Source organism: Tamandua tetradactyla, chromosome 7 (assembly GCF_023851605.1).
Source record: "Tamandua tetradactyla isolate mTamTet1 chromosome 7, mTamTet1.pri, whole genome shotgun sequence".
Lineage (NCBI taxonomy): Eukaryota > Metazoa > Chordata > Mammalia > Pilosa > Myrmecophagidae > Tamandua > Tamandua tetradactyla.
In genome coordinates this window covers 155,178,103-155,197,647 of record NC_135333.1, presented here as the reverse complement: position 1 = coordinate 155,197,647, position 19,545 = coordinate 155,178,103, and the positions used below count along the sequence as shown (strand labels likewise).

The following is a 19,545-nucleotide window of genomic DNA, read 5'->3' as shown; positions in this document are numbered from 1 at the left end:
CCTCTTCACCATTTTGACAAACTCTTTTTTTTTTTTTTTTTTTTACTTGAGCAGGCACCGGGAAATAACAAAGTCTTTTGAGGTGCAGAAGCATTTGATTTTGAGGAGTTCCCATTTATATATTTTTTCTTTTGTAGCTTGTGCTTTGGGTATAAAGTTTAGGAAGCTACCTCCTATTACCAGGTCTTGAAGATGTTTCCCTACATTTTCTTCTACAAGCTTTATTGGACTAGTTATTATATTTAAGTGTTTGTCCATTTTGAATTAGTTTTTGCATAGGGTATAAGTGAAGGGTACTCTTACATTCTTCTGGCTATTGATATCCAATTCTCCCATGTCCATTTATTGAAAAGAATATTTTGTAACATTCAGTGGATTTGGGGTCCTTGTCAAAAATCAGTTGACCATAGATTTGGTCATCTATTTCTGCATTCCCAACTGGATTCCATTAGTCAATGCTTCTATCTTTGTGCCAGACCATGCTGTTTTGACCACTGTGGCTTTATAATAAGTTTTAAAAACAGAAAGTGATAATCCTCCCACTTTGTTCTTCTTTTTTAGGTTACTTTTAGCTATTTGGGGGTCTCTTTCCCTTCCAGATGAATTTGGTAAATAGATTTTCCAAGTCTTCAAAGTGGTTTGTTGGAATTTTGATTGGTATTGCATTCAATCTATAGATATATTTGGGTAAAATTGACATTTTAACTATATTTGACCTTTCTGTCCATGAAGAGGGAATGCCTTTATACCTATTTAGATCTTCCTTGATGTTTTTCAGCAATGTTATGTAATTTTCTGTGTAGAAGTCCTTTACATTGATAGTTAAGTTAATTCCTAGGTACTTGATTCTTTTAATTGCTATTTGAATGGGATTTTTTCCTTAACTGACTCCTCAGTTAAAATCATTTGTAGAAACATTACTGAATTTTGCACATTAATTTTATATTGCACCACCCTGCTGAATTTATTAGTTCAAGTTGCTTTGTTGTAGATTTCTCAGGATTTTTCAAGTATAGTATCATGTCATCTGCAAATAATGAAAGTTTTACTTCTTCCTTTTCAACTTAGATGCCTTTTATTTCTTTTCTCTGCCTGATTTCTCTAGCTACAACTTCAAATACAATGTTGAATAATAGTGGTGACAGAGGGCATCCTTGTCTCGTTCCTGATATTAAGGGGAAAGTTTTCAGTCTCTCTCCATTGAGTTTGATGCTGACTATCAGTTTTTCATAGATACCCTTCATCTTATTGTGGAAGTTACCTTTGATTCATATCTTTTGAAGTGTTTTTATCAGAAAAGAATGTTGAATTTTGTTGACAGATTTTTTCAGAATCAATTGAAATGATCATGAGATTTTTCTCTTTCAATTTGTTAATGTGCTGTATTACATTAATTGATTTTCTTGTGTTGAACCATCCTTGCATTCCTGGTATAGACCCCACTTAGTCATGGTGTGTAAATCTTTTTAATGTGTTGCTGAATTCAGTTTGCTTATATTTCATTGAGAATCTTGATATCTATGTTCATTAGGGAGATTGACCTGTAGTTTTCCTTTCTTAAAGCATCTTTACCTGGTTTTGGTATTAAAATGATGTTAACTTCATAAAATTAATTTGGTAGTGTTATGTTTTCCTTAATTTTTTGGAAAAGTTTGAGCATACTGGTGTTAGTTCTTTTTGGAATGTTTGATAAAATTCCCCTGTTAAGCCATCTGGCCCTGGACTCTTCTTTGTAGGAAGACTTCTGATGACTAACTAAATTTCTTTACTTGTGATTGTTGAGATCTTCTATTTCTCTCTGAGTCAGTGTAGCTGGTTTGTGTGTTTCCAGGAATTTGTCCATTTCATGTAAGTTGTCTTGTTTATTGGCATATATTTATTCATAGTATTGTCTTATAATTTCTTTTGTTTCTTCAGAGTCTGTGATAACACACCCCTTCTCATTTCTGATTTTATTTGTATCCTCCCTCTTTCTCTCTTTGTCAGCCTTGCTAGTGGCCCATCAATCTTATTGATTTTATCAAAGAACCAACTTTTGGTTTTGTTGATTCTTTCTATGGTTCTTTTGTTCTCTGATTCAGTTAATTCTGTTTAATCATTGTTATTTCTCTTCTTCTATTTGCTTCGGGGTTAGTTTGCTTATTCTTTCTAAGGTTCCTCCAGGTGAGCAGTTAAGTCCTCGGTTTTTGCTCTTTCTTGTTTTGTAATATAGGCATTTAAAGCAATAAATTTCCCTCTCAGTACAGCCTTTGCCACATTCCTTAGGTTCTGATTGATATCTTGTGTCCTCATTTTCATTCATCTCCAGATAGCTACTGACTTCTCTGACAATTTCTTCTTTGACCCACTGGTTGTATAAGAGTATGTTATTTAATCTCCATATATTGTGAAAGTTCTTGTTCTGTGGTGGTTATTGATATCCAACTTGATTCCATTGTGATCAGAGAAAATGCTTTGAATAATTTAACTGTTTTTAAATTTATAAAGACTTGTTCTGTGCCCCAGCATATGATCTATCCTGCAGAATATTCCATGAGCACTAAAGAAGAATGTATATCTGGCTGTTTTGGGGTGTAATGACCTATGTATATCTGTTAGGTCTAATTCATTTATCAGGTTGTTTAACATCTCTATTTCCTTTTTGATCCTCTATCTGATTGTTCTATCTATAGAGAAGAGTGGTGTATTGAGATCTTCTATTATTATTGTTGAAATATCTATCACTACCTTCAGTTTTGCCAATGTCTGTCTTTTATACTTTGGAGCTCCTTGATTGGGAGCATAAACATTTATGATTGCTATTTCTTCTTGATGAATTGTCCCTTTTTAAATATATAGTGTCCTTTTTTGTCTCTTATGATGTCTTTATATTTAAAGTCTATTTTTTTTCTGATGTTAGTATAGCTACTCCTGGTTTCTTATGATTACAACTTGCGTGGCACATCTTTTTCCATCCTTTCACTTTCAATCTATCTGTATCCTTGTGTCTAAGATGAGTTTCTTGTAAGCAGCATATATTTGAATTAATTATCTTAACCCAGTCTGCCAGTCTGTACCTTTTAATTGGTAAACCATTAACATTCAAAGTTATTACTTAAAAGGCATTTCTTGAATCCACCATCTTATCCTTTGGAGTTTATATTTCAGTTGTATAAATGCTTTTCCTCTTTCTCTTTTTATCCTTTAAGTTATTCTTACTGCTACTCTTCAATTCTGTGCCCTCCTCCAGACATCCTTTCCTCTCTTTTTTTTGAACTGTCAGAAATCTCTTTAGTATTTCTTGTAGAGTCAGTCTCTGTTGACAAATTCTTTCAGGATTTGCCTGTAAAAATTTTAATCTCTCCCTCAGGTTTAAAAACTGGGTACAAAATTCTTGGCTGGAAAGCTTTCTTTTTCAGGATTTTAAATATATCATACCACTGCCATCTCACTTCCATAGTGCCAGTTAAGTAGTCTGAGCTCAGTTTTATGTGGTTTCCCTTGTATGTAGTAGATTGTGTTTCTCTTGTCGCTTTCTAGGTTTTCTGCTTCTCTTCAAATTTGACAGACTGATTAGTATGTGTCTTGGGGAATACCTATTTGGATTTATTCTACTTGGAGTTTGTTGGCCTTCTTTGATTTGCATATTTATGTCCTTTATAAGGGTTGGGAACTTTCCCCCCATTATATCCTCAATCACTCTTCCTAGCCCTTTACTCTTCTCCTTCGGGGACACCAGTGATTCTTACATTTGTGCACCTTGTTTTGTCCATCATTTCCCTGAGATCCAATTTAAATTTTTCCATCTTCTTTACCATGTGCTGTTTTGAGTGTTTGAAATCAATTGTCCTTTCCTCTACTTCACTTATTCTTTCTTCTGCCTGTTCGAATTTTCTGTGTGTATCTCAAATGCATTTTTGATTTGATCTACAGGAACTTAATCTCTGTGATATCTGATTTTTTTCTGTTTATTCTTTCCAATTCCTCTTTATGCACTTCTAGTGTCTTCTTGATCTCCTTTATGTCATTATCCATCCCATTTGTTTTATTTAATAGAGTTATATAAACATCTTTGATTAGTTGTTCTAAAGTCTGTGTCTCTTCCAGTGTTTTTATTTGATCATTAGGCTGGGCTATATTTGTCTGCATCATGATATGCTTAGTGATCTTCTGTTGTCTTTGAGGCATGCAAATATCTTGATAAGGTTACTTTGGAAGTTGATTTCCTTCAGTAGCCTAACGCGCTGTATTTAGAGGATGGATGTAGAGTAGGATGCAGGGTGCAGGGCTTGGCACAACAGTGTGGTATATGCCCAGCTTGGAGATGCTATGCTGATGCCTGTGAGCATGAGGTGTGAGTCACAGGTTGTGGAAGTGTGGTGCAGGAGCTGAGGGTATGGGGTGCAGCTTAGGCAGACCATGGAGTGCAGGAGTAGGGTGTGGCATGGGGGACACAGAGTTAGAGTGCAATGGGAGGCAGATGGGAAGATGATTGGATGCGTGGAGGAGTTGGTGTGCAGATTAGATGTGGGTGTGCACATGGAGCATGGGGAGCGAGGGTATCAGGATCTAGGATAATTGGTACAGAGCTTGGTGCATGGTGAGAGGGCAGTGTACACATGTGTCCTTATACAGGGTAGGGATCCATAGGGCCCTGGATGCAGATGTGGGAGAGTGTAGGGGTGAACACAGGTCCCTGGGTTGTGGGACTTGGGTTGGAGAGGTTTGATGTCAAGTGGGAAGGGCCATGGAAGCAGTGTGCAAGTGTGGAGGGGGTTGGATCACATGTGCAGGGTGAGGGCTATGTAGCACAGATGCACACATGAGCACCTGCCAGGTGTGGGAGCAGGTTACTTGTGTCGGGGGGTGAGGCAATTGTTCATACTTATGGACCAAGGGATTAGGGTGCAGGGGTCAAGAAGTCAGTGCATGAATGTGTGGGCATCCATTGATGGAGAGAATGTGGCTGTGCTGGTGCCCAGGTCTGGGGGGTGGAATCTTGATGTGTGTTGGTCTAGGGGGTGGGGTCTTTGTGTGCACGTGCAGAGCTCAGGGGTAGTAGGCTGGGTTGCTTCTGCGTGGGCTAAGTGTGACTGTGCAGGTCAGTTGCCCAGAGCTGGGGGGGCATGACTGGAGGCCATGGGTGTGTGCACAGAGCTAAAGGGGTGCGCTGGTGGAGTTGCACAACTATATGGGCTGGGGGTGGGTGTAGGCCTGGGTGTGAAGGTGAGCATCTGCTGCCATTATGTGCTGGCAACTGTCTCCAGGGTGCAGGGAGGGGGAGTGGGTCTCGGGAGGGTCTGGACAAGGCTGTTCTTGAGCAGGAATGGTGGGTTGGGCTAGGGTAGGAGTGTGCACGGGAGTGTGGTTGGAGGAGCAAGGGTACTTAGAGTGTGGGAATGGGGGCACGAATGATGCAGTTCAGGTGCATGGGGTGTGGGATGAGTCATAGGTCACAGGCTACACCAGTGAGGGTATCAGGATTAAAGAGCATGGCTTGGCTTACTTCCTAGTCTGGTCTCCATGTCCATCCCTGCACTCCTGAGGGCTCTGGGCTTCCATTTGGAAAGGGACATGTTAGGCTGTTTGTACCAGCAAGGTGACCTCTGGTTTTCTGAGTTTCAGTTCTATAGCTTTTGCAACCAGGGCCTCCTATGTAGTGTAGAAGACTTTCCCAGGTCACTTACACCTGGAATTGGCATCTCAGTCGCCTTCCTGTCCCTTCTCTCGCTGTTCCTTGGAGCGAGGGTGAACTTGACCTATCCTATTCCACCATCATCCAACTTCTCCTGAAAATTTCCATTTAATGTGCTTTTCCTATGTAGAAATGTCTGTGACACTAGTCATACTTCCTCTTATAAAGCCAGATTACAGTACTCATCTCATGGGTTGATAGCAAAGTGAGACTCCTCAGCATGGACTGTCATCTTTCTCATTCTTATTCTTATTTTAACTTTAGTATCACTCTAAAGACATAAACATCATTCAAATGGTCAAAGAGCAATTTTTCTTTTCACCAATTAGCATGGGATTTCAAGCTGTACAAACCTAATTTTTATTCTAGCACTTAATTTTTTTTTAATTTTATTCTAACACAACTTGGGTTAGTTGTTTAAATCCCTGAACCTCCTTTGACTTTTCCATAAAATGACACTTTTTATACCTATTACCAACCCTTCTTTCATTCCTTTGCAAGTCATGAAAGATGCTATTCCTAACATGGGAAAAAATAAGCTGTGATTTTCAGTATGTTCTTTTTAATAAGATTTATAAGCACATTGAATGTTTGTCCAAGTCAATTGCTACTTGTAACTAAGAAAATTGGTCATTATCATTAAATTGTTATTTCTAAATTGTCCATCCACATACAGTTATATGCAATTAAAATTAACCCCTAGACACTTTCTATCATCTAATCATTTTACTTTCACAATTCTATTTAAAGCTAATGAGAGTTACACATATTCATCAATGAATAAAAAGAATACTGAGCCAGAGTCTAATTGCAACATACTCATTCTGTAAAGTTTTTCACTGGGCCTGAATAAAGGATCCTCACTAATAGTATGGACAATCATTTTAAATCCAGTAAGTGGCTTCCTCCTTCTTGACGAAAACTAATCCAAAGAAAACAGTAAATCAATAATCTTCAAGAAGAAGTCAAGTTCAAGTTTCTCCACCTCACCTTTTCATTTGGGGCTCAGAGTCCTGACACTTTTTAAAGCAGCGAGTTGTGATAGCCAGAAGGAGCTGAAGGAAATTTTTATGCTCTCACACTTGTAGACCACTTACCTCCATCCAAGTAGTTAACAGAAAATTTGTATGTATTTAAATAGGCTATTCACAAGGTGTGCTAAAATCACATTGTATCAACAGCCTATTGTGTAAAAGAAAGGAATGGGGTGATATTTTTATTTAATTTTTAAGCAAAGAATATTTGCAATGTTCCCAAAGTTATTTATCAAAGTTGCCTTGAGAAGTTAGTTCCCAACAGTGGAAGTGCTACATGTATACTCCATGGATTCTTTTCTGGACACTCATTGCTATGAATTTCTGACTCTAAATGGCCTCAAAAATTCTACCTCGCATCCCATCCCCATTTAAACCCATCAACTGTTCTTATAAGTGACAGTAAATTCAGCCTTTCTCTCAAATTAGCTGTACACTGGCTTTTAAACTGTCTTTCTTTTCCAGGGGCCACTCTCTGTTTTTCACTTCTTTTTAACTGGCATTGACATTTACATTTACCTTAAGCTTTCTCTGATCAATTGAGTCATTGTTCTTAATTGATTGCTTCACTCCAATGGCAAATAAATAAAAGTGAACTGTACTACTGATGTAAAAGTTGTTGAAAGCTTCCATAACTAAAGAATCAGTTAAATTTTTTATTACCAATGATGAAGAAAAATAACCCATGCAAATTATTTTAGAGGGTGTAGTGTATTGTCACCACATGAATATATCTTAGATTCATCAATAAACTCAAAATCATTTACCAATAGTCTACTCATAACTGGCACATGGCTAGATTTGGATACTTTAAAATGTATAAATTCTACAAGTTCTGAAATAGAAATGTGAATTAAATGGAAAGTTAATTCAGGTACTGTCTGGGTAAGAAAATGAACTGATACATTTTTTTGAGTATCTACCACGTTTTAGTTGCCTTACTGTCTCATTTAATCAAAGGGATAACCTTTGAAGGAAGGTGTTAAAGTGCCAACTTAAAATTTGAAGATTAAGAACTTGCCTAAAATAACACAACCAGTGTAGAAAAGCCAAAATGTAAATTCAGACCAATCTTGCTTCCACATTATCTATCTAAAACAGATGCATAAAGGAGGTAATAGTTGTAGCCGAATCTTCAAGGATGGATGGGAATTAAACATGCAATTAAGAAGAAAGAATTTCCAGGCACATGAAACAGCTGATGGCATGCATGATGAAGTACAGTGTATTATAGGCCCTCCAAGTTACAATAGTAATTCCTGTAATGGTGTCCATACAGAATAAACTGGAAAAATAGGCTGGAGCTGAGTTGTAACACAACTAACATGGAATGTCAAAGAATCAGGAATCACAGAAAAGTTTTAAATAGGAGAGCAGAATTAAAGTAGATCAAATCTTTAGAATTATAATGCTACTAACAGTATTCAGGATGAACTTCAGAAATTAGTGGTTATTTACAGAATAATTAATTAAGGCCTTGTTGCGTTAGCAATGACAAAAGATACTCTAGTTCTAAGAAGAAATATATCAGTTAAGAACATGGGCTTCCAAGTCTTACAAACTTTGGCTTTCCAACCTATTTTAGAGTCGTTTTGATAATTAAATGTGCACATTTTCATGAAGCATGTGTCCCATACCAAATAGTGGGACTCCAATAATATTAATTGCTATTGATGTTACAGTAGCTGGCAATAGGAATTAACTTATTCATTCACGAAATCAACAAACATTCATTGAGAACTTTGTATACACCAGAAACTTCTAGGAACTGGAGTTGCTGCAATGAACAGAGTCTTTGCTCTCAAAAGGAGTTTTATATTCTAGAAAAAGGAAAGGAGTTAAGAAAAAAAAAAAAAAAAAACAACCGGTAGCAGGCAAATGCCAGAATTCAAGCTGACAGAACTTGATTATATACTGCATTGCAAAATGATGGTTATGATAAGGGAAGACAGCAAATAGAGAAGTAGGAATGACACTGAAATGTGTGCCTTAGGCAGCACGGCAGAAACATTGTGTTGTCATTAAACAAAACACCAACAGAAATTGAAAAACCCACCTAGACAGAATTGGGGTAGAAAATGAATTCACGTTAGAACATGCTGAGTTACAGATGTCTGTACATCTCGGTAAAAATTCAGTGGGCTCTGGAAATTGATAATCTATGCCATGACATGCTGTATGAAAGCAGAATCCATTGCTGTCCAGTTTTGGCATTATCTACCACCAACCCCCAGCAGTATACTTAATATGCGCTTATCAACTTGGTTGTCCAAAATAATAAGTGTATGTTTTGAATAAAATACTATTTGTAACTGCATAACTTAGCTTGCAATGGGATTAGGATAAAGGAAACCCCCCTCAGCTTCCCATCTTTACTATTATTTGACTATATCATCTTTCTGACAGATGAAAGTGACAGATTGAGCTATTTGGCTAACTTGTTAGATTTACAGGTTCTCTTGTGTAGGCATAGTATTATTTGTTCTACATTTTAATTATAGCTCTGTTTAATTGAGATATTTACTAAACAGAGCATATGTTGATAAATAATTCAAATGTAAAAGATTCCCCAATACAAGATTATAAACTTCTTGAGGGAAAAATATTATATTCAAATTGGTATTCTCATGGAGACAGACACATAGGAGGGCACCAAATAATGAGACAAACTAATGCATAAAGAAAAAGACAAAATGACTGTGATATAGTATATATGTAGTAAATAAATATAATACAACTTTTGTTCTAATTCTGTGTATAACCATTTTTGAATAAAAATACTGAACTACATGATTTTATAGTCAATTCTTAAAATATAATTCTGATTTCATAAATTTGCTGTACTGAAAATAAAAATAAATAGATCATGGAAAGAGGCCTCAAATTTAGAGAGTTCCATGAATATGGCGATGAAAATTTTCAAATCAAATTATAAAGCCGAGCAATGTTTTAAAAGGGATTATACAATACAGCATAGACTATTGCTTTATAAAGACTGTATTAGTCTAGAAAGATAAAGATCCACCTGAGACTGTGGATTGTTCAAACTGGCTTTAATAATACTTTTAATTCTCTTAAAATGAAAACTATTCTAATTTGCTACTGGAACTTTTTCATCCAATTGATCTTTTCCTTATGTGTTTACAACATAATAGAGACATCTCATTCTTCAGTAAAAAATGCAAACAATCTTCAGTAACTAATAGACCTGATTTTTCCCTTAATTTTTCCATTCACAGAATTAGGTTTCAAAAAGCATACCCTTTGGTAAATTGATTTCTTCATTCCTAACCCATTAATAAATTTCCATTTATAGTGATTTCCCTATATATCACATTTAAAGACTAATTTGTTGAACCAATTTTCTCATTCTAACTCATTTCTCATTTCCCAAATAAGTCTCCAATCTCAAAAATGTACATAATAAAATTGTTCTTGTGTTTTACATTTGCTATGGTTTGCTAAAGCTGCTGGGATGCAATATACCAGAAATTGATTAGCTTTTACAAAGGAGATTTATTAAGTTACAATTCCAAAGATGTAAAAATGTCCAAATTAAGGCAATGACAAGAAGATGCCTTCTTTCAAGAAAGGTTGATCACATCTGGGGTTTCTTGTCACATGGGAGGGCACATGGCAAGCTCTGCTGGCCCTTCTCTCCTGGGCTGGTTTCAAAATGGCTCTCTCAACTCCTGTGGGTCCTTTCTTTGCACCTTTCTCCAAGCGTCCACTCTCTGTGTTGGCTCTTCAAGAATCTATGCTTTCTCCAAAATGTCTCACTCTTAAAGGACTTTGGTAAAGCTAACTAAGACCCACCTTGAATGGGTGGCATCAGATCTCCATGGAAAAAACACAATCAACAGGTCCCACCCACAGTAGGTCTGCCCCCACAAGCCTGGATTAGTAAAACATGGTTTTTCTGGGGTACTTGACAGTTTGAAACCAGCACATCATTCTAGACTGAAATAGGGCTGACTCGGGTTCAAATCCTCCTTCTATCACTTACAGATAGTACATACTTCAGAAAGACATTTATTTTCACTAATCATGTTTTTGTATCTGTAAAATAACAATAGTAGCACCTAACTTACATATCCCTTGTTAAGATTACCTGAATTATAGTACATACATTTTCTAACACAGACCTGGCACATACTGAAAGCTCAGTGTGCTGATTACATGTAATCATATGCTTCTACTGTTTATAACCTGTGCCCATTAAAAACCAGAAGCCATTTTATTACTTGTTTCTTTATTTAATTCAGTCCCGTAACACATCTTTTGTGAATGCCAATCATATAAACATCACTATATTAAATGTTACACATAATAATTAGAAAATTGAAGATACAGTAGTCCAACACTATAGTGTCAATGATCAAACATATAGTAATAATAAAAATAATGAATGATCACAATAATTGCATAGAGAGTGAAAATATAGATAATTGAGAATGTGTCATGTGAGATTATAGGTCATTTCTTAGCCACAATATAGATTTGTTTCCCTCTTATTTTTTTTTCTCAGAGCTCTTCTTTCAATGTGATCCTGCTTCCAACCCAGAGAATCTCCAAGTGCCAGGGACTAAATAAACTTCATCCAAAGTTCTGAATATGATAAAGCAAACAAAATGGCAAAATATCATCCTATAGTTAGAAATACTTTCTTTGAAATTCCACTAAAGGTTTCTCAAACTTTAGCTAAAAGGGATGATTTTGGCTCTATTTTCAAATGATACATTCATCAATTAAAAATTAATTCAAAAATGTTGGAGAATATCTTTGAGGTCATCAAAGTCCTAAATAAAGTAAACATGAAGATTCCGTTGCCCTCAATGAGCCCATAGTTTATGAGAAGAAAACTGTTTGGTAAAGAGGTAAGTGCCATAAAGTTGGTATGATGGACATTCATACAAATTACACAAGTGATTTCAAAAGACTGGTCAGTTTTGCCTAGAAGAGGGAGTAAACAGGTAGACATGTTATAATGGAAACAAGACTTGAGCTGCTGAAGTGAAGAACTTTAGAGCACCCCAAAGCATAGGTGTGAGGGTGGGAAACTGTTAAGGTTCAGGACAAAAAAGGTAGACAGGTTTTTTTAGAACCATGCAAAGAAGTTTGGACTTTGGCCATTGACAAATGCAATCAAGGAATGTCCCATGCTTGAGAGTGACATGATTAGATTTATTTTAAAAAAGACAGCAGAGGACTATAGAGAACATATTAGAAAGATGCAAGATGTTCTTTAGAGACTGCAGTTTATGGAACAATTTTAACAGTGTGCGCTTGATAGTTTGCATACTAGATAGCCTTGCTTTCAAAAGCTGAAATATTTATCTAAGAGAATGTATACAATCCACTTTAAATTATCAACTATTATTAACTATATAAAATATTTTGCCTTGATGATAAATTATTACATCACATATACACTTATCCATTTTCTAGGAAAATGAATAAGAAAATGCACTTTCTAGGAAAAATTAATTTAGACCTATCAATCTATTTCAAAGATTATTTTAGTAAAAAAAGGGAATTTTAGAATTAGTCAAATCTCTGGAAAATTATCTTAAAGCTACATTGATGGCCATGAGGCACTGAAAGCTTCTGAACTGCTAAGTGAATTATCAAATATTAAATTATGTTTAACATAGTTTTAGAGTTACATGTATCCATAGTACTTCCAATTTTTTTCACTAATAACAGTTGAAATGGATAACAATTTCCATTAACCAGAACATTTTATTAACTGGACCACAATTCTTGGCCTGAGAGAGAGCAGTTAAAATGTATAGTCTTTGTAAATGGTTTTCATCATACAAAATTCATGGAAAAATACACATTTTAATGTAAATTTTTCAATTCTGCTGTCCACACCAGAAATATAGTATATTACACTATAGGGCTTCATCTAAATAATTAGACACTAAATATTAGTCAATGAACCACAACTGAGACATCAATGATTTTACAATTGTAAGTTTCCAAATAAAAATTTAAAAGAAAATTATTGATAATTACAAAATTTCCAATTATGTCTGCAATTTCATCATTGGCTATTATGCTTGAGGATACATGGGATACAGGAAAAATTTTCTCTTAATGCTTATCAGAAGGGCCAATAAACCAGGAAAATACCCATCAATATCCTTCCCAAAGGTTTCCATGCATTACCTTTTCTCTTCTGTTATGACTGTATACAGGCAGTTTGTTTATGAGGTGAGGTACAGTGCCAAAGGAAAAAATTCTTTTATTTTCTGATAGTTTCCTAATAACGAAAATTTGGTCCCATATAGCTATTTTTTTTTGTTTTTTTTCCCCCCACTGGTTATCCTTCAGAAATGTGACATAATTTTTCTAATATATCAAAAGCTGATTAATAATGTTTTAGAAACCAAATCCAATACAGATTGAAGTGCACATTTTCTGTGGGGATTACCTTCCACTTAATAAAATGGTGTCATGCACAAATGTGCTGCTGTTGCTACATTAACTGGAAAAAAAAGCATTTTAATAATGTCTCCAGACTCTAAAGGGATTGTTAACACACAGATTAAAAGAGCTATGAGAGCTTATTTAACTAAGTTGTCAGCAGCAATCATTCAGTTCTGTTTTAATTTATTGGGAGATCTATTTAAGATGTTGACAAGACTAAACTACTTTGTAATAGTGTTAACATGTAACACAAAGAAATATTTCACATGATTAAAGGAAGTTGGCAGTAAATATCATGAATATACCTATTCTTTGACCCAGAAATTTCACTTAACAGGGTTATGTCTAAAAATTATGCACAAAAGTGTAATTACAAGAATTTGCATTGCAGCAGTTATTGTAACAGAGAATATTTGGGAGCAATTTACATACATATCTATAGACAGATGGTTAAATAAATATTTCAATGAGACTATTCAGTAATTTAAAAGAATAAAATACAAATACTTATTTGACATGACATGGTAAAATTTCCAAAACTCATCAAGTGAAAAGAAGACACAGAGCAATACACATAAAGAGATTTAATGTGTATGTGTTATTTATTTATTCATTTGGTATGTGTTATTTTTAAACAGCTATGTGAGTAGGTGTAGAAAATGTCCTGGAAAAAAAAAAACTCAATATGGAAAATGGTTATCGTTAGTAGAAATTTAGGGGTGGAGATAAATGAGAATATCCAATTTTAAATATATATGCTTGAATTACTTGTGCAATTAAAAAATAAAGTAGTACCCTTTCTATTCCCAATTCTTTTGAATGGGACTCAGGCACTTTATTATTTGCGACAGCATTTGTTTTTATTTTTATATCAGTAAATCATGAGATTTTAAGGTTGGTAACTTAAACATGCCATCACTACTACAAGCTATATCCACAGTATTACAGGCATTAGTCTTCCTAATCTGTCATTGTAAGTTCACTAGTATGGAACAGTTTGGCATGCAATATATGTATGTAAAATAGTAGAAAAATCCTAAGCATTCAGAATGAGTTGATGAATTACTCTCTGTAGAGTCCGATATACCTCTACTTTGAATCCCAATTCCAGCTATGTCAGCCTGGAGAAGTTCACTAAACATTCCCTAAGCTCATTTTTTCCCTTATAGAAATGAATATCATAAGATCTATATATTGGAGTTCTAGGAAGATTAAAACAGATAGGGCACTTAAAAAGTCCTGTAGCGCAGTGTTACCATGTAATAAATTCTTATAAAATTTGACATATCTTTATTTTAGGGCTTTTGAGTATTTATCTTAATAGCATGCTTCCTCAAGAAACCGTCCATATAATCTAGGAAATAAAATTATCATTATTTTTTTTTGTGAATTTCTCAACAATGGTTGCTTTGGAAAACTATTTTAACTTTTTAGTGACATTTTAGCTATTGGATATAGAAATATAAGTATTTTAATATGAGAACACTAGCAGTTAGCCTTCAAGAAACTTATTTAAAGCATTCATCTTAATTGATTATCTACACAGTGCCATGTTTGGAGTACACATGGAAAATGATATAACATACATTATAAAAAACTATAGGAAAATTGGTTTTCACTCTTGAAATTAATTTCTTTATAAAATGAGATTTTCATGACAGATTTCCATTGTATACTTAGGCAGGCCACTTCTTCCTCTTCAGTAAAGTAATTCATTCTACGGGAGAATAAAAAAGAGGAAAGAATGAAAAGTTGACAGAAAATTATGCCAAGGAACTGGTAATGGATCTAACTTAATATGTCTATTTTTAAATTCATTTATTTCTTCATAAGAACCACTTAAGTGTGGTGCGATGGTGGCTCAGCAGGCAGAATTCTTGGGTTGGATTCCCGGTGCCTGCCCATGCAAAAAAAAAAAAAAAACACGACAATCTACTTAGGAAATCTGTAACCAGGAGTAAATGCAAAGTCTTAGTTCTCTTTCCATCTGAGGAGAAATCAAATGAAACAAGGTTGTCAAGCTGTTAATACAACAAGACTCAACCTTAAGAGTCTGGGCATGGAAAAAAATTAAATTAATACTTTAGAAAGTTTCAGGATTCCTGATAACTAGTGAAATAAATGAAATTGCAACTTTAAAATCCATTTCTACAAATGTGAATTATACCATTGCTATATATATCCTTTGGCTACAGATATTTGTTGTTCCTCATTTGAGATCTTAACTATGGAAATTTTTGTTTAAATTTTCCAGGAGCAAGTTGTAGGATAGTAATATTTTTTTCTTATGTCTGAACTAGCACCTCTAATCAATCTGAAATTATATGCCAATAATGTTTTATGATTTAAACTTTTGTGGCCAAGATTGTCCATCCAGATATTGGAGTAGAGTTATAGCACTCTTTAAAAATTAAAACTATTGCTTCTATAAAATTGATATATAATCAGTCATTGTATAACATATAAAAAGAGAAAAAAGAATGGAAACACTCAGGATAGGGCAAAATCAAATTTCACATTTAAATAGTCCATTCTGGTATATTTCCTTCATATTTTTGTATAATTTCAATCATATTTTATCTATAGAACTTCAAGTGAACTATTTTTACAAATATATTTTTATAAATGTGAAAATATTGTAAACATTAAAGAAATTATGGAGTAAAAAAGTATAAAAAGTTGTCACAAACATTCATAATTACATTAAACACATTCAGTCACTATTAATATGCTATGGTAATTCTTTAATATTCTCTGCTGTACATTTTTACTCAGTTAAATTTTTAAATATATTTATGGATAGTAAACACAAGAATATTTACAGCTCTTAGATGGAAGATAATATGTGGAGTTTCTTACTAATAAAAAGAGTTTTAAAGATAAAGAAAAAAATATGTCAAGTTTTTTGAAATGAAGATGAACATCATATTGCCCAACTTAATTGCCTTATTTAAATATAGAAGCTTATTTATGCATGTATCCATATTTATCTACTCAAATTGGTTATCTAGTTCTACTAAACTCAAATTAAGGTTTATCTTATTTATTATTTTATAAGAATTAAAAGTATTAAGTTATTTTATACTATACCAGTGATTCTTTTTCCCCAAAGTGGAAATAATTATCCTATATATATTATGTCTTCTTATTAACAGTAGAAACGTGATTACTAATGTTCTTAGATAATATTGTTTTAAACAAATTTTACCTTGATTCAAATGCAATTTTTTTAATATCTCCTTGTAAAACTCTTTGAATAGAGTAGAATACATAAAAAGAGCTCCAACTCAAAACTTCAGAGATTTAGAAAAATCTGTGTTTAAATCATAACTATCATTTACCACACCCATATAGCATATATTTTATATATTATCCCTTGACACATCACTGTACCTATTTTTGTTTCCTTATTTGTAATGCGTGAATAATCCGTAAAACATCTATGCTTACATATGAGTTTTTTGTTTGTTTGTTTGAGGATTTAACAAAATATGTTGGAGAGTCCATTGAAAGAGTTAGCTGTCTTCATTATTATTTTGTTGCTCCCTGTTGTAGCTCAAAACAGCTTCTATGATTGTAACATTTCTTAGTACTAAGTCCTGTACTCTCGCTAAGAGGAGTTAGTTCAGTGTTTACTATTCCTTCCAGTCTAGCCAGACCCTGGTTCAGCTCTCTGGAAAGAAACTAGAAACTGCTAAGTAACTAATATTCTAAAAGGTAAGTTGCTATGTGAAGTTCAACATTTCTGTCTTAGCTTCGATGTTGAAAAAGCTTTTCTTTCTTCCCAATCTTTACCTCAAGTTTTGCTATTTTTTAGCCATTGGCAGAAAACCTACAACCTGTCAATGCTGTACATTCTCTGTCTACATTGGAGCTTAAAGTAAACCAGGAAATAAACCCTACTGGCTTCACGGTAAACCCTATGGAATAGTCTGGGCTCTCTATATAATTTTCCAGTTCACTACTACCTATACCCGCAAATGGAGAGCATAACATGGGACAGTTAAAAAACAACTTAAGTGGAGAAAAAATTACACTTCCTTCTGTCAACATGTCAGTTGAAATACAAACTCTAATGATTTTCATGTTTTGTGAAATTGTTTACAGTTTTGTGACTTTCTGAAGCTTTTGCTAAGTCAGCATCTTTCTTTCTGTACATCAGAATCTATTGAATACTGTCCTGAGGATATTCGCAGCTTCCACAGGGCACAGTAGGAAAACAAATTGGGCAAATATAAAAAAGGCCGGTCAAGCAAGTCAGATTGCTTGCATAATATCTCCTTGTAAAACTCTTTGAATAGAGTAGAATACATAAAAAGAGCTCCAACTCAAAACTTCAGAGATTTAGAAAAATCTGTGTTTAAATCATGACTATCATTTGATAGTTTTGACAGTGGCACATTTCCGATAGATAAACAGTTGATTGCATGGATTCGTTCCTGTTTTTCCTAATGTGAAGTTCAGTGTTGAATATAAGCCCACATGGGTAATGTCATTTACTTATGCATTCCAAACACTGATTTTGAAATTAACTAATAAATAAAGTATGTTATGGGTTAGTGCCTTGGGGGAGAATAATGTAAACACATTCAATTAGTCCTTACAAGGTCATAGAATAGCTTGCTTGGTGGGGGTGTGATTTTACCCTGGGTTGCCAGAGGGAAAGAACTGGACTCATTAATGTTTAGTGGTTTGCCACCTAAAGTCCAATTAGTATTTCAGAAACTTTCTTAGAAATGTGAAAGGATTTGTGATAACATACGCACACTAGCATATGCATTCTAAGTAAACAATTTTATTGTGTAATGAGTCACTTATCACTTTTTATCATCATCAATTCTTTAATAAAAGAGAATTTTCCTGAGTTGATGAAAACTAGCACACAAATTCCCACACAGTATCTTCCCAAGAAGAAATGTAATGAAGTTTGCACAATTTATACATTATCTGCCTGTGAGGAATGACTTAAGGAAAATTACAAATATTCATTATGCTTTTATGACAGAACTTTTTCTACATATAATATGTACATTACATATATATATACACACACACACATATATGTGAGGTGGTGATGATAAGTAGATGAATCAATGTGTTCCAAGATATTGGACAGATCAGATTGCTTCTCTCTTGGGCTCCCCTAGCACAAACTAATTACCCTATTTTTCTACTGGTCATCTAAGTGTTTCAAGTGTCAACATAATTTTTCCTGCTGCATTCTTAAATACCCTAAAAAATATTGAGTTTTATGAAATATTTCAATCTATTAGGGAATAAAACTAACAAGTGGTAGGGTCCTTATTTTTCACTTTAATAAGTTAGAAAGAATTTAAAAATCTATAGTGCTTTCTAATGAACAAAGTTTGATATGTTTGCTTGCATTTTGCAGCCAGAATCCAAAGATTACATTACATGATGGCAGAGAAATTCTTAAACAAGCTTTTAAAAGTGCAGTGCCTTGGGAAAAGTGTATTAATCAAACCTCATGGGCTGTTAATATCCCCAGGAGATCCATGTATAAGATTTCTGCAATGCACAAAAGCATGAAATCAGGGAAATGCTTGTTTGCTATCTTTTTAATTTTTTTTAAATCACTCCACTAAGTTCTCAAGTGATATGTTAAAAAGTTTTTTAAATATATTCCACACTTAAGAAACTCAGAATCCAAAGTTGAAGTGAGACATATAAATAACACTACAACGTAGAAATTATTAAGTAAACAGATGAGTATTAAGACAGTTCCTAAAAGTTTAAGCAGTTGGCTGAAAATAAGGTTCAAGGAAATCTATAGTTAGTATGTCGCATTTGGGGACCTCAAAGTTAAATTTCAAAATGCAGGAATTGGTAATAGAAGAAAGTAAATCTGTAAAAATGAAAATGTGGAGGCAAAGATAGAATCTGTACATTTCTTAAGTTAATGCACTGAATGTGCTTTGGGAGGCAAATATGCCCACATATAAAACAATTTATAATTAAGCCTTTGAGAAATAAAAAATTGAACTATATAGTGCCAAATAACATGTTTCCTGGCCTTATGCAATACTACGTACTTAAATTCCTAAATTTCTGCAACCAAGATAGGGAGTCCAGAACTAGCCTGCAGATTGGTTTTCACTACATTTCTCAGCTTTATCCCTAAAACATGGCTAATGTTGCTGGATTTGTTACTGTTGTAACATAGTCCAACAGAGGTTTTGTGGAGATCCTCAAGAATTATGTGACTTTGGTCAAGTGGATGTTGATATTGGGGGTTGGGAAGTTGCACAGAGGGCCTTGAACTATCCAATCTTCACAAAATGTCTGTTTCCATTGTTTGAGCTTGGCACCAGTCAAGGCTTTGACCAAGCAAATCCAAGTTGTGGCAAGATCAACTCAGTTCTCTGTGGTTCAACCAGACTG

The 19,545-nt window shown here is 34.2% G+C and overlaps 1 long non-coding RNA gene across 4 annotated transcripts in view; it reads left to right on the top strand.

The window, feature by feature from the left end:
* The window catches only part of LOC143690263 (uncharacterized), a 231,110-nt gene extending 219,611 nt beyond the window's left edge, over window positions 1-11,499 (top strand). For all 4 annotated transcript variants that reach the window (XR_013179088.1, XR_013179091.1, XR_013179086.1 and 1 more), the window contains one exon: window positions 11,237-11,499. This is a non-coding gene — a long non-coding RNA (uncharacterized LOC143690263). The remainder of the gene's footprint in view (window positions 1-11,236) is intronic.
* Window positions 11,500-19,545: the final 8,046 nt, after the last annotated feature.